Source organism: Podarcis pityusensis (genome assembly GCF_964106645.2).
Source record: "Podarcis pityusensis genome assembly, chromosome: 9".
NCBI classification, from domain to species: domain Eukaryota; kingdom Metazoa; phylum Chordata; class Lepidosauria; order Squamata; family Lacertidae; genus Podarcis; species Podarcis pityusensis.
This window is the reverse complement of record NC_138034.1, coordinates 35,765,705-35,785,637: the sequence shown is the minus strand read 5'-3', so window position 1 is coordinate 35,785,637 and position 19,933 is coordinate 35,765,705. Positions and strand designations below refer to the sequence as shown.

The 19,933-nt window shown below is 41.7% G+C and overlaps 1 long non-coding RNA gene across 1 annotated transcript in view; it reads left to right on the top strand.

The window, feature by feature from the left end:
- LOC308485778 overlaps positions 1-19,933 on the top strand; it is a 48,894-nt gene that overhangs the window by 26,433 nt on the left and 2,528 nt on the right. The gene's annotated exons all lie outside the window — the stretch shown is intronic.

Here is a 19,933-nt window from a genome sequence, read left to right as displayed (position 1 = left end):
CTCTCTCTCTCATAACCACAATGTGGTTTTGGCTCTGCTGCCACAAAGCAACAAGGAATATTTGCTTCTAATTACAGTACTGTATTGATCATCTGCTATTCAAAAGTGAAAGAGGTCTGCCTTCTCTTTTCCATTAGTGCAGTGCAGCATTCTCCAAGCAGATGCCCTCAGGATCAGACTGTAACTTCCATCAGCCCCAGTCAGCATGGCTCAGAGGTCACCAGGTTGGGGGAGGCTGGGGAAGGGCGTTTTCAGTCTAAAAGCAAACCTTTACCTAACAAGAGGTTTGCTTCTGGGATGCCCTGTGAAACAGGGAGGACTTAATTCCCTCCTTTCCCAGAATGCAGTGTGGTGCAGGGCAAGCCCAACTCTGAGGCAAGGTGAACCCCTATGCACAGGAGGCAGAGTGAGCACCCCTCACCTCTGGCCCACCTGCTTGCTTGCCACCATTCCCACACCTGCAAGCCCAACCACTGGCTTATCTATCTATCTATCATCTATCTGTCATAGTGAGTGGCAGTGTTTGATTTAAGGAAGGACTCTTCTGTGCTTCCTATCTCATATTGAGTTTGCAAGTGGCATCTGCTTTTATTTCATTTATAGCACACACACACACACACCCTTCAAAGGTCCTGGGTCAGATAGCAATGTGCCATAGGACACTACCTTCTAAAAAAGAGGTCAAAATTAAGTCAGTACTTTGGGGATTAAGGACTGCAATCCTTCCCACCTTTGCCTAAGGTGTAAGCACCATTGAACATAGTGGGACTTTCCAAGTAAACTCGAATATACTTCTGCTGCCTTGGTCTTGCCTTGCAGCAAGAGGCTGTTTTGTATGATTTTGTGGTCTAATCTTACTCTGTTTCTATGACACTATGTAATCTGCACATATTTTTGATGGTCAGTTTGTTTGCACTTGCCAAGCACAACACTGAATTCCAGTGCCTTTTTTTTTCTCAGAGTGCTATTAGTTTGTTTGACACCTCTGACAAGCCAGAAGCACTTAGCGATTTGCAGCTACTGTGCTTCTCTCTCTCTCTCTCGCTCGCTCTCGCTCTCGCTCTCTCGCTCTGCATTTGGGACTGCAGCAGTTGCTTGCTAGACAGCCGAGTTCCCTTCCAAACAGTGAGCAGAGGATGCTGGCTGAAATGTGCATTCTCGCATGCCAGGCAGTCTGCCTTCTGCACAGATCAGCTGATTCAAAACAGGAATAGAGGACTCCGAATGAGAATGACCTTTCTTGTCAGCAAGGGCAATCAAGTGTTTGTATAAAGCCACGATACTCTTGGCAGAAGCTTCCTTTCATAAAATGGATTTGGCTTCTCTTTAGAGAATTACAATTGTTTTGCAAGCACAGTTTAGCTTAGAGGGGCCAATTCACATCACCATATTGTCATGGAGAATATGTGGCCTGAATGGATCTGGATTGATTTTCACCTCACTGTGAAGAAGAATGTGTTTGTTTAATTATACATCCAGTTTACAACTCAGCCACTATTTGCCATGCTGTTGCTCAACCACCTTTTGGCTTCTTTGCTGCATGAATTGGAGTTTGTTTCCTTAAGAAATTTGCTTGGCACCCTACACATACAATTTACAATACCATTTATAATGCAATATTACAACAATGACAACACATTAAAACTCAATAAAGCAGCAAAGTCTTAATCTGTTCTTTTTTATGTATTATGTTTTTTATGTCTTAATCTGGTTTATAAAAGGCAGATACCAGGTGAGCGCATGAACACATACTCTGCAGGTGTATTAATCAAAAAACAATTTTGGGGGGAAATTACCAATACTACTATTGGGGTCTTAATGGCAAGATTGCATTGGCTATGAATACCTTTCTTACTTTGGGGGATTAAGCAATGACCACTAAAGAACCAACATTAGTGTGCTTGCTCTAGAGTAGGTGTGGGGAACCTTTAGAGATCCAGATGTTGCTGAATTTCCTCTGGCCTCATCCCTGGCCATTGTCCATGCTTTCTGGAGCTGATGGGAGTTGTAGTTCAACAACAGCTGGAGGTCTAAAGGTTCCCCACATCTGCTCTTGAGAGCTGGTAATAACCACGCTACTGTTGCAATTGTAATATTTAAAAAAAGAATAAAAAATGATTTAAGAGTGAAAATAATGGCTTCTGTGGTTTGACATGCTGCTACAGAAATATATAGGGTTCAAAGAGTTAATAAGATGCTACACAGACCACACACCCATGCTGCCTAGCTTATATGCTTAGGGCTTATCCAGACTTCCTTTTGTGCTACATTTCCAGGCACAAGTCCAGGTTTTAAAGTTCCACGTCTGCAGGTGTAGGTGTTGGGGTTTTGTTTTTTAACTTGCTGTTTTCCCAGGAAAACCCACATTTTACCATTTGAGTTGGAGCAAATGGTAATCAGGATTGCTGTTTGTTCTGATTAGGGATTGCCATATGCTCTTCTTCAGTGGTAAAATGTGGGTTTTCCCAAGGAAAGCACCAGGACAAAAGAGAAAAGGAAAACCACTCAGACACGAAGCTTTAAACTGTGGATCTGTGCCTGGAAAGCAAGGTGCAAAAACTGGGAGAAGCTTAGAGGCAGAGAGTTGCCTTCAGTGGAATTAGGAGGCTGGACCTTACAGACTCTGCTTTGCCATGGACAAAGAAACTAGAGCAGAACGGGTGAAAGGTCATATGCAGAGGTACTGGCTTTTCAATCAAAGTGGGACAGAAAAGTAGGAAGATAAAGAAAATAAGAGAGTAAGGGAGTTGAGGTGCTAATGATCTGAGGAAACCCAAAAAAGCATAAAACTGGGTTTTCACTGTAACATGGAGGGATGCTTTCATGAATGGGCTATAAATTCACCGCTAAGCCAGTCATCTCAAACTGTGAAAGTGCTTAAAACAGCAGCAGCTACATAGTCCTCTAGATGTTATTGGACTCTAATTCCCATCAGCACCTGACAGCATGGCCAAGAGTCCTGGGTAATGGGAGTTAAGTGTCCAAAGATATCTGGAGAGTCACAGGTTCACCATCTCTGTTTTAAAATGCCAAAAGCAGCAGCTTAAAGTTCTGGGCTACATGCACCATGAAGCATTTGTGTCACTACATTTGCTGAACATAGCCTTGAGCTATGTGATTTCATTGGTGATTTCATTGCTTTATGTTAATAAACAAAAAAGACACATAACAGTCTCCATTCATTGTGTTTACAGAAATCCATCACTCTGTGTGGCTGGGTCCACACTCCAGTGTACTCTGTACCCAGTGCACACCCATTGCTGGTTTGGGAAGTGTACATACTGCATTAGCAACAAACCATATCTATCTTGTAATTTATGAAATACAGAGCCTTGATGTGTTTTCCTCCTAACCACCTTCATTCCAAATTGAGAAGAAGGCTGAAGTGCAAAGAAGTATCAACGTCACTCTTTCTGGTAATTTTACAGTCAGCGTACTCTGACATAGCTCCAAGAATATCTAGTACTTCAGATGTGCCTTTGTGTTTTAGTTCGATAAAAGGAAGTGTAAACAGTGTTAGACATAAATGTAGATAAAGTGATACCTTTTATTAAAGCAACAGGAAGTGTTAAGTCAAATATCAAGTTTGCCTATGACGCACGTAGATCAGTTTGGAAATACTCTGCTGTCAAAAATCTGTAGACATGTGAAAACAAGGAAGCAAGGCACTAGAATTCAAAAAGGGCACTGGAGAGTCCTATTGATCAACACCATAGGGCAGTGCTCAAATTATTGGGGGTGAGGTAGGGGGCTCATAATAAAACTCACAAGCCCTTTAACTTTCCAAGTTTAGCTCAATTGTAACCACCTAAAAACAATAGCTAAGGGGACTGCCCCAGCCCTGAGGTCCATTTTGCACTCTCTTTGATGGCCTTCTGCCAACAGGTAAATGCCACCATGTTCAGAAAGGTGTCTTGTCCTGCCAGGTTGATTAGGTTCTGCTCCTGCTGCTCATTGATGTGTTTAGTTTAGCTGGTGGTTCTTTATGTCCATGCCTGTTTTTGTTCACTTGTTTCTGTGTCTTGATAGTTGCTTTATTGTACTTTATTATTGGAATTGTGAGTTGTTTTAAGGTGTTTTTATTGGAATTGCAGGCTATCTGCCTTGGATGCCTTAATACAGAAAGGTAAGTTAATAATTTTATGAAAAGTACTAATAAATAGCAATATTGCGGAATGGTCCCCAAATTTCTTCTGTGCACTAACTTGAGAAAATGTGAGAATTCAAGCATGCCATTTAGATCTCATCCATGCGATAATTTTGAATGTGTTTCAGTCTTAGGGTCATTCCACACATCACAATTGCTACAGCAAAAGCACAGAATGTGCAGTTGTCATTCCAGGCTAAGTTAGTAAAACTTAGCTCCCATTGAAATCAATGGGAGTTCATAAAGTCATGACTAACTTTTCACATTGGTCTCATTGGGATCCATCCGCAACTAACTTACTCAGGATCCAACCTATTGTGTTTATGCATAAGAGCTGCAGCCAGTGTCTGAATCCTTACACATAGATGCCTTTCATTATGTGTGACTGAAAAACCAACATCACACAATTGTCACCAGGCTTAAGATAACCACTTTCTGTAATAGCTAGTTGGTGATCTGTATATATATATTCTTGCATGCCATCCCATTCTCTGAGTGGTGTGAGACTCCAGGGGTTCCCAGCGCTTACCCAGGGGTCAGTTTCCTTGGAATAAGGGACAGTGGAAACTGCGGCTTCTTTACAACATATGGTTTATTTACACATATCTACAACCTGAGCCTAAGATGGAGGGGCTCACAGCATTAGCCCTAAGAAGGGCTTGCTTCTCCCATAGTCACAGCCATGGATTCCAGCCGAAATCAAGCATGGCTCTTTCTCTCTGGCTTCTCTGCCTGCTTCTTGCCCAGCTGTCACACACTCTAATCTGGCTATTGTCCTCCTCACCAGCAGCCAGGTGAAGGAGGGAGGTCTACCCATGAGCCCATTGGTACCGTGCAACCTCTTTAGTTATATTAACCACCATACATGCAGTTACCTAGGTAGCAACTATGACCCTTGCCTGGCTAATTCAACAATGGAATCCTCCATTAGATTTTAATCCATACTGGATCCAGGTGATTAGAAGGGACTTGGGCATTATACAACTCACAACGCTATAGATCAGGCTTCCTCAACCTCGGCCCTCCAGACGTTTTTGGCCTACAACTCCCATGATCCCTAGCTAGCAGGACCAGTGCTCAGGGATGATGGGAATTGTAGTCTCAAAACATCTGGAGGGCCGAGGTTGAGGAAGCCTGCTATAGCTGTTGAAAACCAAATTGACTTTTTTAATGAAATTGCAGCATACAAGTATTCTTTAAAAAATAAATAAACCATACATTTTCGGTATTCGCTTTAAAAACCACACAAAGCTGCCAGAATTCAGGTATCAGATCACAAATAAATAATTTTACCCAAGTACATCATCAACAACCCATTCTCAGTCCTTGAATAGACCTGAAATTGTGAATATTTGACATATATTCTGGCAACAAAGACTTCACCAGCCTGGATTTTGATGACAATGTAGTAGAAGAACTTGCATAATTAATGGATGTCATGCTTGAGGCCATGAAAGCTTTTAAAAACGTTGTTGCTGAAATTAGCCTCAACATAAACGGGGCTGAAACAAGAATGCTCATCATTTGCAGTTTCAAGCCCTGCTATGAAACTTCAGCATTTTAGCATGTAGCAATCTAATTCATTTTTTATTTCACCTACTTTAGCTCTGCAGTTAGTTACGCATGTAGTAGCATTAAAACATGAAGGTGTTGCTTAAAGCCATGCCATCTAACAATACATTTCATACAGCAAGCTCAATATTCAAAAGGATAAAAGACCCAGATGGTTTGTTGTGAATCTATGGCATCTCTGCCAACTTTTTTAAAAAACACCACCAAACCGATACTTTTGAGGTGAGACACATTCAAACCATGGGAAATGTTAAAGGATTTAGTTTAAAATCAAATTAAGAACTTTATTTTGGAACTTCAGCTAGATTGGGCTTGCCAGTTCATGAATGATGTTTACACAATTCAGCCGTTTGATATGAAACTTCTGGCTCATATCAATCCCCTGGAAAGTTTTTTCAAATGCATTAGCTTTTTCTGTCTTTGATGCCTGTGTTCGTTACCTTTAAAAGTTGTGGTATTATGTGACCTGACCACATAAGATGACCCAACTAGAATCTGCTTATAGTTCTACAACACTGTCTTTAGTTCACAAAAGTAATGCATTTGAAGACTTGATTGCAGACTCACAGCTATCATTGAAAGAGAGGAGCAGTCCACCATTATTCAAAACCTTTATGCTGGATCCAGTGCATATAGCAATGTTCATATTCCACTTGCTAAACCATTTTAGCCCCCAGTGACAGCATAGCAAAACTGTAATAGATAAGGAAAATCAGAGCTATTATACATGGCTGGGGAACATTGCACACCTTTCTTTTTTAAGGGAATATGGGTTGAGGTATTGCAGAGCCAGAGTGTGTGATTTGGATAACTTTTTGCTGCATGCCAACTAGGATTGCCAACTTTTGAAGCAGCCCCTTTAGTTGTCTCTTTAACAACAGTGTGATCTGCAGCAATTAGCAGATGATAATATTTAGCTCCATGCCATAAAAAGCTGGTCGCCTGCTGATTTCTCCCTATTAAACCCCTGCTTAAGGGACAGGAACAGACTGGACTGTTCCTCCCTCCCCCTATGCACATTGGCAATCCAAGTGCCAACTAACATGTACCAAATAAATCCTAAAATAAATGTGCTTGCTGGAACCCTGAATAGATGGATGAAAATGGAACACAGAGATTTGGAGAACTCTTTCTTGATAGCAGAAGGAATACCAAGACAATAGTTTTGTTTTGCCTTTTTTTTTAACTTTCCCTGCTGGTGCCTAAGCATTTCTCTTCCAAAATCCATTGTTTCTGTCCTAGATTATTCCCACCCCCCTTTCTTAATTATTATCCTCTGCATTCTTCCCCCTGGTGTCTTGCCATTAATTGCTTTGTTCTCTAGCTTGCAGTAATTAAAGAGTACTGAAATACAACGGGAGATTTGCCTGTTTCTCTTGTGAGTATGAGGATGTTGCTGAAGTTGAACTGGGTGAGCAAAGCAGAGACCAAATACACAAAGGCACACATGGTCATGACCACATCATGATTAGCAAGTCTGTTTTCTCTTTGCGTTGTTCCCCAGGGATCTGTTCTTGGCCCTCTGCTCTTCTCTAGCCTTTACTCACTGTCCCTGGGTGACTTCATCAAATCCCACAGCTTTCAGTGCCTCCTGTACAGATTACACACACCCTGAACTCTCCTCTCCATTCCAGTCCTGCATCATGAACTGCCTCTTCAGTATTTCAGCGTGGATGCTTGGTGTCTTCATCTCAAACTCAGTATGTTCAATCTTTCCTCCAGCCCTTCTCTCATACCCTTTTTATCCATTGACAAATGTTACTGTTCAAGCTTTGGCTTTATCTTAACTGCCCACTGTTTCTCCTTTGCTCCCTGTATTAAGTAATTCGCTAAAATGTGCCACTTCTCCCTTTATTACATTTTGAAAATATGGCTGTTCCTCTTGGCAAAAACTCTGGTGCATGACTTGATCATGTCTTGGCTATCTTAATGCAGTCTCCTTTCTGGTTGTCCCACCTGTCTTCTTTTGTCTCACCTTAGTCTATTCTGTGTTAATTGGTGGAAATTATCAAACTTCTGGAACAGAGGTTAGAAACCTGAAGCCGGAAGCCAAATGTTTCTCTACAGGCCTCTCGATCTGGCCATCGGAATTTCCCAACCCATGCCCAGTCCAGTTCGCATCTCCTCTCACCAGGCTACTTAATAGCCCTGGGGAAAATGCAACCTGATAAGGGGCCATCGTTTAAGCATGTCATTTGTTAAGGATGAATGGGAAAGTTGTGGAAAAATAAGGAAAGCATATTGGTTAGAATAAGCAATGAGAAACCATAGTGTGTGTGTGTGTGTGTGTGTGTGTGTGTGTGTGTGTGAATTTAACAGTGCAATTGTATACATGTCTACTCATAAGTAAACTTCATTGAGTTCAATAGGACATACTCTCAGGCAAGTGGGGGGTAGGATTAGGATTGCACTGTAAAACTAACGTATTTTATGGGCAGTACCTATAAGCCACCTTAGAAGCCCAGTGTAATTTTATCTACTGTTTCTCCCCACACCCTCTTACCTTTCATATAAATAATGCATATATACATCTGGCTTATGTAAGAATGTATACCTCCTCACTTATTTCCAGGTGAAATCTGAGTTGGTGAGTTCATACATGGGGGCATTTATAAGTGCATGTACGGTACATTATCTTAGTCCTACAGGAAATGAATTCTTCCAGTGATGGTATCTGAGCCTGATGATTGATTTCACCCCAAGAGTCTGCATTGCCTGTGCACCTAAGTGTCCTCTAGTGGGACAAACACCAGCTTTGGGGCAGGGGTCATTGCAAAAGCACTGCAGGAAAAGATTAATCCCTCCTCACCCAGCATTGTGGCTCAGTCCAGATTTCCACACATACACACCCGCCCATCCACAAGTCCTGTATAGTTAGACCTTCTAAGGTTGGGGTCACTGACATGGTGCCTATAAATGCTAGGGTACCCCAGGAAGGTTGGTATCATGTCCACTGGGCTAGCTCATCCCCTCTGTACCAGATTACCAACCCTGAAACAGATTAAAATGGCCTCATTTCAATATCAGCACAGCCCACCATATGACCCAAATTCATTGCTTAAATATCTAAAAAAAATACTAGCCTGCTGCTGCATAGATTCAACTGTCAGCCCAGAAAGCTTCTGTACATGGATAATTTTATTTTATTCTTAAAAGGCTACAAATCATAAATAACAAACACAAGAGAGAAACACCCAGAATTACCACAAAGGCAAGTAAAAGCAAATAAGATATAAGACCAAGGTTGGTGCTTAGTCTGATTATTCTGCCTCTCTTCACAAGTTCCATAGCATGCACCATAGAGTTCCCAAGGTATTGGTGACTGATCTTTGATAGCAAGGCTTTTAGCTGTTAAGAGTTTCACAAACCTTGTATGCCTTGCTGGTATATCAGGGGCCTCTACCCCGTCATTTACAGTGGTACCTCAGGTTACATACACTTCAAGTTACATATGCTTCAGGTTACAGACTCTGCTAACCCAGAAATATTACCTCAGGTTAAGAACTTTGCTTCAGGATAAGAACAGAAATCATGCTCCGGCGGTGCGGTGGCAGCGGGAGGCCCCATTAGCTAAAGTGGTGCTTCAGGTTAAGAACAGTTTCAGGTTAAGAACAGACCTCCAGAACGAATTAAGTACGTAACCAGAGGTACCACTGTATATATTTAGTAAAGTCACACCACACGAAATAAAAAATGTCATATCTTGATATCCCTCTCCGTGAAAAGCTTAGCTTTTCTGACATCTCCAGAAATCAGACATTGTCATACCAAATTTCTACCCTGGCTTTATCCATGTACTTCCAAAAGCATGTGATGTTCAGTCTAGCTGCCATTAGCAAGTAGTCAAATCGTTCTTTATTTTATTTGCTTCTAACAATGAGGAAAGCAGCCATGGTTTCTTAGGAGTGTTAGCTCAGGGGTCAGCAAGGTTTACCTCGCCTGGGCCAGTTCACTCCAGCGGAGATCCCTCCGTTGGCCGGATCGTGAGTGCCCGTGCTTGCGATTTCCGGCATCTGCACATGCGTGGGGACTCGCCGAGCAGGCAGCGCGGTTCGGGAACAGCTTGTGGGCTGGTTAAACGAACCCCAGCACCACTTGTGGCCCATGGGCCTTAGGTTGCTGACCCCTGTGTCAGCTGATATCTGGAGCACCTGGGACAGACTTCATCAGTTTGCAATCTGAATCTTGGAAATGACTCTACAGGATGACCTCATGGCAACAGCATCAAGCTTAATGTTTGTACTTCCTTATCATCCCCCCCCCCCTTTACCCCACTACACTCTGCTTTGTTAACATCTTCCCTAATGAAGAGTTCTGGAGAACTTGAACGCCTGCCACATTTTTGTAACTAAATGGTTGGTCCTATATAAAAGCATTACCGAACCTTGGACTTGGGAGGGTTTAAACACACACACACACACACATTAATAACTGTCAGAAAATTGGTTCAAATCTTCCTATTTGGACAAGTGCCCAATAAGCTTTCATTGATGGTAGATTGAACTATATGATGGAATGTATTGTTAATTAGATTTTAAGCCTTTTAAAACAACATTAACCAATATTTGCTCTGTACTCAGGTTTTTATTATATTTACTTTAGATTACTTTGAGTTGTATAGAAAAAGAGGTTTGTAAAAAAAATTTTAAAATGCACACTGGCATTGAGGAATAGCTTTAATAGTCTATGCACATTCTGAGCTGTTCTAAACATATTGGCGGCTATTCAGCAGCCTCTGACAATTTATCCCCCACCCCCACCCCTCCCTGTCTTCTGTATTTACCACTTGGTTCTTTGGCAGTGGAGAATGTTTCCCTTATTTTTCTCACCCCTCACAAAAGCTGTGCTCTGCTTAACATGCACATTCTTTCTTCCAGAGCTCTTTGCAGCCCCTCCACCATCTACTACAATTGGCTAAATGCCAAATGGTAGGGCGGACAGCATAAGGGGGGGGAGAACTTTTTTTCACAGACAAGCTGTCTTGCAGTTTCTTTCTTGTATTCAAGGTGCATATGGATGCTATTACAGAAACATATTTTTAAAGTATGGATAGATACAGGCATTCCTACAGAACTGATGCACAAAACCTCTGATGCTTATAGAGCAAGCCTAGGCTAACATAATGCCAGGGTGCATTGCACCACCCCTATACAAGTTGAACAGCCATTGCATCAAAGTAACCTTGGCCCAGGATAAAAAAAGCAATACAAAAACTGCATTAAAAATGACAGACGTGCCCCCAGTATCCCTGGGAACACTGCCAGTGCCCACCAATCAGGGACTGTGCCAGTCAGCCAATGAACTCATGACAACAAGGACATACCCTTGCAGCCCCGCTTGCACACAATATACAGAATGGCAGCACAGTGTCCAAAATCCATTGGCCCCAATGGCACAGAAACCAGTTTCCTCAGGCATCCCTTCAGGCCCGAGGGAAGAAGGTGGCGCTACATAAACATAGCACCTGATTAAAGTCTGCCTGCGAAGAGCATACACAGGTCTCCTAGGATAAGCATCCAAGACCACCCAGGGCAGGATAAGCCTTCTTTTGGCCAAGCAGCCAAAGGGAGGAGCCAGCAACAAGGGCAGCCATTGGCTAATGTGGACGGAGTCACAGAAGGTGGAAGTTGCTGTTTCCTGCCTCATGTTGAAGTCAATGGGGATGAAATTATTTGTGCCAGGTCTGGGGCTGGTGTAGAATTGGGCTGTTGACAAGGATGTAGCTGTGGAATGATGCAGCATTAGATATGGGGACAGTGTGTCCATCCCCGCATTCTCCCTTGACACTGTTTTGTTTGGGTCATTCTGCCATCTTTGCCAGTGCAAAGGCTCTGCCAGCAGAATGTGTTCTGGGGTCTGCTGCGTCTGCACCAATTTCTGTAACCCCTTCAGCTGGAGGAACTCAGGTATCAGATAGTTCCCCCCATGCAGGATTTGTGTGTGCTTTAGAAGATTTGAAAAATAGTAATTTTCACAGTATTCATATTACAGCGGTACCTTGATTTAAGAACAGCTTAGTTTATGAACAACATGGATTAAGAACGCTGCAAACCTGGAAGTAGGTGTTTTGGTTTGTGAACTTTGCCTTAGAAGCAGAACCTGTTTCCGCTTCCTGTTGAGTGTGTTCCATTTGTACCATAAGTTGAATCCCTCACTGCTATGAGAAAGCACGTCTTGGTTTAAGAATGCTTTGGTTTAAGAACGGACTTCCAGAACGGATTAAGTTCATAAACCAAGGTACCACTGTATAGGGATATGAAGTAGTGTAGAAGTTTTCTTTCTTTTTCTTTCTTTTTTTTTTACAATGATAGCTCAATTATTTGAGTATTTACTCATGACCAAGGCCCACTGAGTTCAACAGAGTTTTATGCCATATATATTTGCATATGTGTGTTGTATTTGACTGAAGCACTGTGCATACTTACTAGACAGTAAGGACCAAACTGCCCATTGCATCAAATGTATAGCTTAATGGGTAAAAAAAAAAAAAATAGTATTGGGGGGGGGAAGGAATCAGGAACACAGTGCACACGGAAGATTTTTGAAGTCCTTTTCTGCTGCATTGTGGACCTGATTAAAGCCGCCCCCCGCCCCCTGCTATTTGCCATGGGAGGGAGGCTTCTAGTTGGGCCATTCTGGTAATGTACAAGAGAAATAGAAGGCATCAAGGGAGCTCCTCCCATGAAAAGGTGTTCCAAAGCTCCAGTGGAAACAAATCTTTTGCTTCTTGTATCCCTTGTCAAGTATGGAACCTGTAGTAGAACCTCATTGGTGAATCTCAAATGTGGAGGAGTTTTATAGGGGAGAACGTGTTCTCTGAGATAACTGGCACCTCCTTGGACATTTAGGGATTTAAAGTTAAAACCAGGTCCTTTAACTGAGCTTGGAAATTAATTGGAGTCTGTTACAGATCTTTTAGAAAAGGTGATATATATGAGAGCACCAACTTCAACCTGTCAGTAATCAAGCATTCTACATTAGCATTCTGCAAAAGCTTTAAGTTTCCAGACCGTCTTCAAAGATTACCGGTATTGTAGGAAACACTACAATAATCCAGGCTGGAAGTGACCAAAACACTGATGACAGTTGCCAGGTCTTGCATCTTTCAACAGCAAGTGTAACTGGCATATCAACCAAAGCTCATAAAAGACGCTTCCAACCTCAGCTGCTTCCCTGAGACTCCTACATATGTGCCCTGCATTAGAATGGAGAAGGAAGTTGATTAAGATGCATTTTAATGTTCTAAAATGAAGAGGCTGGCAAGAAGGAATGGATGCAGAAATAGTTTTCACATACATTAATAATAATAATAATAATAATAATAATTAAATAATATATTATTTATACCCTGCCCATCTGGCTGGGTTTCCCCATACATCCCCTTCAAAAGCATCATCTGAAACTGGATTCCAAGTCCCTTGTGTTCTGTAGGGGAAAGCCTGGCTGCTGTGAATTAAAAACTCCCGACTGTTGCCAGGTCCAAATCCTGGGCCAACTCAAGGGTGGAGAGAAAGGAACAAGCACAAACTAGTCGCATTAAGTTCTGACACCTGACAAAGTTCCTCCCCAGACTGAGCAATGTTCAAGCCTCCCCGTCCCCACACCCCGCTGTCCTTTCATTAGCCACAACTTGAAACAAATTCATTGAAGTGATAGACGGGTAAGTTTGAAAAAAATGGTTTTGGAGAAGGAACTACAGCCTGAAGGTATTGTTAAAATGCTTTGTTTTCCGTGTTTGCTGTCACCAACATCTACTGCCCTACTATTAATTTCTAAAAGCATAAAAAGCACAGGTCTAATTCAGGAGCTTTTCTGTTTATTTCTTTTTTTAAAAAACAAAAACAAAAGCTTTCATGGGATGGAGGAATGCTCATTTGGAAGATGTGACGTTAAATGTCTTGGATTTTTGAGACCAAAGCTGGATCATAAGAAGAGACCAGTGACAAGGCAGCTGCAATATGTTAAATTTTGAGTACTAGATGGTTACAACAAATGTATTTATGATATATTCTGTAGACAACATTCCATAACTATAGAATATTTCACAATACTATAGGACATGACTACCATAGTGAAATTCAAGGCTGCAGTGTGAGTTCTGGTAGGGCGATTTATTATTGAATTGCCTAAGATCCAGGACAAAACACCGCCTTTCGGAAATTCCCCCCAGATGTCAATTCTGCCTTTGAAATCCCAGAAATGCCTGGGAAATTCTGGATGTATGGCAGCCCTAGTTCTAGGATGTTTAGGGTGCAGTCCTAATATACGCAAGTTGTGCTGAGGGGCTATGGGATATGATGGAACTCGTGATATGCTACTGGCATAATAGATATGCCAGCAGAACCCTCCAGATACATTGGCAGAATGGCTGAAACATTGTGCAGTCACTATGAGGGGCAATACAGAGGATGAGTGCATTTATGCTGTATCCTATACCACCCAAATTCATGGCTGCACCCCTGTCAACGGCAGAACTTTATACCAACCCAAACATGGAGTTCATTAGCTCCATGTGTGGGTGGCAATCACTTGCATAGTTTCTATTTGGTTGCCACTGCTGGTGTTTCCAGGAACACTGTGGGCATGTTTGTCATTTTAATGTTGTTTTTGTATGTTATGGTTGTGTGTTTTTCCCCTCCCCTCCTGTTCTGAGTATGTATAACATACAGTGGCTGCTCCATCAATGCAGCAGTAAGCAGAGTTGCTCTGCCTTTATGCATTGTAAAAATGAAACGTTTTCTATCTTGTGGTACTATATGTGATACAAAAGATCTGAGTTCCTACACCAAGGAAGCAACTGCCAATCTCTTCCTTTTGCATCAATGCCATTTTCAGTCACGTAATAGTGTCCAGTTCCCAGGCAATTAAGTATTCTGGGGAGAGATTATGAAACCACTCCTTAATATTTAGGAAGACATAGTAACATTTGAAGTAATTGATTTTTATTTCTGTTTCTTTTGATTTCCAGCCGCCAAAGGATGGACCTGGAACTGATTTTACTGAAGCCTTTGTGATATTTCCCATAGGTTCCAGAAATAAGCATGATTTTTGCTATAGTCTGTCATTTTGGGATAAAAATGCATCAGATGTTTTGGACTGCCATTGAGAAGACTTACATAACAGATGTTTAAATGCATCTTGGAATGATTGAATAATGAAGAAAATGAATCATTTGCTTCTGTTCAATAGATCCAGACATCTGTGACTAGTTAGCAATGTGCAGGCTTTCACAAACAAAGAAATCCTGAGCCGAGAGATAGCCATATGACTTCATTAATTCAGATATATCAGAATTGTGTGTGTGTTTTCATGTTAGAAAAATGTAGATATATGGGTATACAGAGGAATGTGGAGAGGACGAGAGGGAGGAAAGATGAAGAAACCTCACAATGCTTAAGGCCAGAAAGGGGCAAGTGTACTAGGGACAGTGGCCAAGAGATAAGATAGTTAAAGGAAGGGAGACAAAATAAGGTGAAAAGCAAGGGACTGTGGGCATTGGTTTGTAATACACATCTAATTAGTTGGCTGGAGACTTCTAGTATTGAGTTTATATTACTACAGTGGTACCTTGGTTCTCGAATGGCTTAGTTGTCGAACAAATTCGCTCCTGAACGCTGCAAACCCAGAAGTAAGAGTTCCGGTTTGCGAACATTTTTCATAAGCTGAACGTCCAACACGGCTTCTGCAGCTTCCAGTTGAGTGCAGGAAGCTCCTACAGCCAATCGGAAGCCATGTGTTGGTTTTTGAATGATTTCGGGGGTCAAACAGACTCCCGGAATGGATTAAGTTTGATAACCAAGGTACTACTGTACTATGTTTTGTACATTGTGGAAAGACAGCTGCCATTTTGGCTCATGTGAGGAAGCACACTTTTCTTAAGTAACCCAAACATTCCCAAATAATTACTTCATACTACATGAATACTTGTGAAGGATTCTGTACTAGAAGTATTACTGACCTCGTTGTATCACCTGATCTTCCATGAGGTACACTTCTTTTCCCCACCCCGCAACTGCAGAAGTTGGCTAATATATATTTAACACACACAGAGAGAGAGAGTAAGTGCATTAGAATCATCTTGTCAGATGCAATTTGAACAATTCCACAGAAGGCTTTAGACTGCCTTAACAGTTCACCACAGCTTTGACCTACATGGAATGAACTTTGCTGGGATGAGGCAGTGATTAGGTTTTAATGAGAGCTGATCCCCAGGATTCTGGGGGGATGCTTGCTGCTTTATAGGAAAAGGCTAGTAGGTGAACAATGAGCAGCTGCTGGTGTGTGCATGGAGTGGACTTTTTCTTGTCTGGCTGGTTTGCCCTCTTAACTGAGTTTTAAATTGTGGATGAAACTGGTACCTCACAGTAGTTATCATTCTGTTGTTTGGGTTGGCATTCCAAACTAAGCAGATCTACTTAAAATCTATAGCCTATGCGGAGATTCATTCATTCCCACACACCCACTAGGCCATATGCTTTGAACAGACGGGTGAAAATGACATGATGAAGAGACACAAACAAGGTAAATGTTCCACCAAGGGATCACTACTTTTAAAGCAACAAAACCACTCGTGGATTTTTCAAAAATTGCATACGTTTATTGCAAAAAATATATAACATACTGTTAAAGCATCTAAGATACAGAAAAGATGGGAGAGTGGCTTTTGTACATAGTAATCAAATGAGTCAGTCAAAACATGCCAAATCTGTGGAGCCCAAAGACTCTTTCCAAGGAACTGTTTCGTCATAACCTAGTTCAGTTGTATAGCAAACAATGGATATTGATTGACAAAATAAATTATGTGTCTGGAATAATAATGTTTTGACTCAGGCACAGAATCAGTTACTTTTTTAAGGCTCCTGTTTGAGGAAACCCCATTATGTCTTCAGCCTTTCCTGAGATACTCTACAGATCCCAAAGACTTGGCTTGGAGCTCACTAAGCTTATTTATGTTTGAGAATCCCTCTTTTCCATTTCTGGCACTGTCTGAAGGCCCCTTGAGCCTAGACTTCCTAGGCTGGCCAATAGGAGCATTGGGAAGATTGTGTTGTGTGCTTTATTGTTGTGAACAGCTTGAAAGATCCATGTCTTCATGTTTGTTTTCAAACATTTGTTTGCATTTTTGCAAATTACCGGAAAGCATAGGTTGTGAAAGTAATTGAAATAAAATTTGGATCCCCCTCTCATATTCAATGGGTGTAATTCAACATTGTCCTACTACAAACATTCAATCTGAGCAAGTATGGTATATCAGCTTTCCAGAAAGAGCAATCTGAAGCTCACTTTGTAAGCACATTTTCTTTTAAATATGCATTATCTGCTTTTGAAATATGGGGGGGGGGTGTTCATTAATTGAGCTTTACTCAGAGTAGACCCAATTAATAGCCCTACTCTGAGTAGGACATGCACTGACTACAGCCCATTGATTTTGAAATGATGTTTAGCAAACTTCTAACTGGTAAAATCTTGATATGTCTGGAAAAACAAAAATCCTTTTTATTCCAAGGAATTTGCTTTTCACCAATTGATCTTACCTACTTTGCAAAGAAATTGTAGGATGTGAGCTGGAAAGTTTCTAGTTCAGAGCTGTCATCCATCATGAACCCACTAAGTAACACTGCTCTCGTAGTTTCAGCAATATGACTTGCCTTCTAGGATTGTTGTAAGGATTGCTATCACAATGTAAATGAAGTAATTTGAATACTTGAAATTTGTTATAAATACATGCTAAATATTCTAATAAGCATGACACTGCAATAAACCTGGAGAAAGTAGTAGTTAACTCAAATCCTTTCAAATCCAAAGGACTTTTCTCCTAGCTTTCTATGGGAACTTCTAGAGGGTGGCTGTATATTGCAAAAGGGTCATTCAGATCTGATTTTTTTTGGGGGGGGGGGTGAGATTTGCATGTTTGCTTCCATGCATTCTGTTTTTACAGTCATGCATATTCATTGCTTTTCTACTCTTTCTCTCTTATACACTCTGGAAGTGTGTGTTACAGTAAAAATTATAAGGACTGAAGCACTATATCTTGGAATGTGGCTGCGCATAGTACTCATCATTTTTCAACCCTAATGGTTCAGGAGAGAGACTGTTTCAATGAACATTGTCAACTTTCAGAAGGGAGTAGTTTGCAGAAACTTAAATAGCCCACCGTTGTCATGGAGATGCTCTGTTCATTGTTAATAGGATATTCAGCATAGATAGCACCTGTTTCATTCATAGAACTATAGTACTGGATTATCATTATTGGCTTTTAGCACATTTGTAAGGAACATCTTTGAAAACCAGTTCTGATTAGCAAGATTTTATGAGTATTCACTGAAATGCTCATAATGCTCTTCTATAGTAAAGACTTACAGCTCAGTCCTATGTCTACATAGATGCAAGCTGTATTGAGCCTGATGACAAAACTTACATTTAGATCCCCCTGTGCTTTTAGTTTAGGATAATTTATTGGTGCACCCTATGCGCTGTGGGTTAAACCACAGAGCCTAGGACTTGCCGATCAGAAGGTCGGCAGTTCGAATCCCCATGACGGGGTGAGCTCCCGTTGCTCGGTCCCTGCTCCTGCCAACCTAGCAGTTCGAAAGCACATCAAAGTGCAAGTAGATAAATAGGTACCACTTCAGCGGGAAGGTAAACGGCGTTTCCGTGCACTGCTCTGGTTCGCCAGAAGTGGCTTAGTCATGCTGGCCACATGCTCCCAGCTCCCTTGGCCAATAAAGCGAGATGAGCACCGCAACCCCAGAGTCATCCGCGACTGGACCTAATGGTCAGGGGTCCCTTTACCTTTACCTTATGACTCCTGGAAAGTAAATATATTGAAAAAATCTCAAAGAAGCCAAAGACTCTTTGCACAACCAAAAACCTCTGTTTTGTTGTACTGTATATGGCAAACTGTTATAGTTTCACTTTTTTATATTTCCTTGCTTATTCAAAGAAGTCATAAAAGTGGTGAATCAACTGGCTAAAGACTTCATGGGCATTGGCTTGACTTTCAGCTCATCCATCCACATGCCTTCCCTTTTGGCTGCTGTCACTCATAGCTCTTAAGATGCCATAACACTCTTACCTAAGAGAACACCCATCAGAAGTTCTCTTGTACTGTGTTGACCAGTACCCAAAGAGGCATGCACATGGAAAATGATAGGTTGCAATTGGTTCTGTATGTCTGTATCCAAGAAGGACGTGGAAAATACAAGATCCTGTTGGTCACTACTCATTGGGTGAGCCAAGAAAAAAAGGCATGGACAAAGATCTTAATGTAACATTTTCCATCTGCTTATCACCTTGAGCTTAGATCTGGCCATATTATGACCTACATAGCTTAAGTGGCAGATAAGGTGGGACAATGAATCACATGCCCTTATCCATCCCCATGGCTGATACCACTGCCACCCACCATCACTGCTTTTGTGCCTGTAGCATTTGGTACTTCAAAAAGTGGCTAAGGGCCAATGTGAGACTCTCTGGTCTGCCCACCTCTGGCCTCACTCTGAGGAAGATATTGTGGGTTAGATGGGTTTCACAGGTGCTCTCTAGGTCAGGTTCTGAGGAAGGGAGCACTTCCTCAAAGTACAGTATGCAGGTGTCTTGCACCAACCAGATCAGTGGAATTGATTCTAAAAGCACTACTGAAGAAACGAGATAAATAGGGCCTTCATTTAATAAAGTGGGAAGTTATATTCTGATGATTCACTTCTACACCTGCCTTCCTTAATGGGAGGCATAAAGATCTCTATATGTGCCCACAAGGCCTTTGACCCAAGATTTTAATTTTTAAAAATTCCAGGCAGCTAGGCTTGCTTCAAAGCAAAGTCCTGGTGAGGCTCTAGCTGTTTGGCCTATTCATTTCTCCAGAATGCCGCTGGCCCTAGTGTAGGCCCAAAGGCATTATTTTGGAAATAAAGATGGTAGTCAGTTGGAGTCTTGCTAGCACTTCACTTTGAAGTTTGCCTAATGGCCCATAAAATGTTTTTAAAATGGGACTGCACACTGCCTGATAAATGTAATGTGGGAGGCAATGAAGAGTGATTTTTTTTGGGGGGGGGAAGCCTTGGGGTAAAGAAAGCAGTGGAAAGAGTGGGCACAGAGGAAAGTCAGAGAAAGAAGACTCCCCCCCCCCCACATGTAACTGAAAGCTTTTGAATTTGCATAGTTTTAATGCAGGAGCTCCCAAAGCCACCGTTAAATAATGGATCACATCTATCT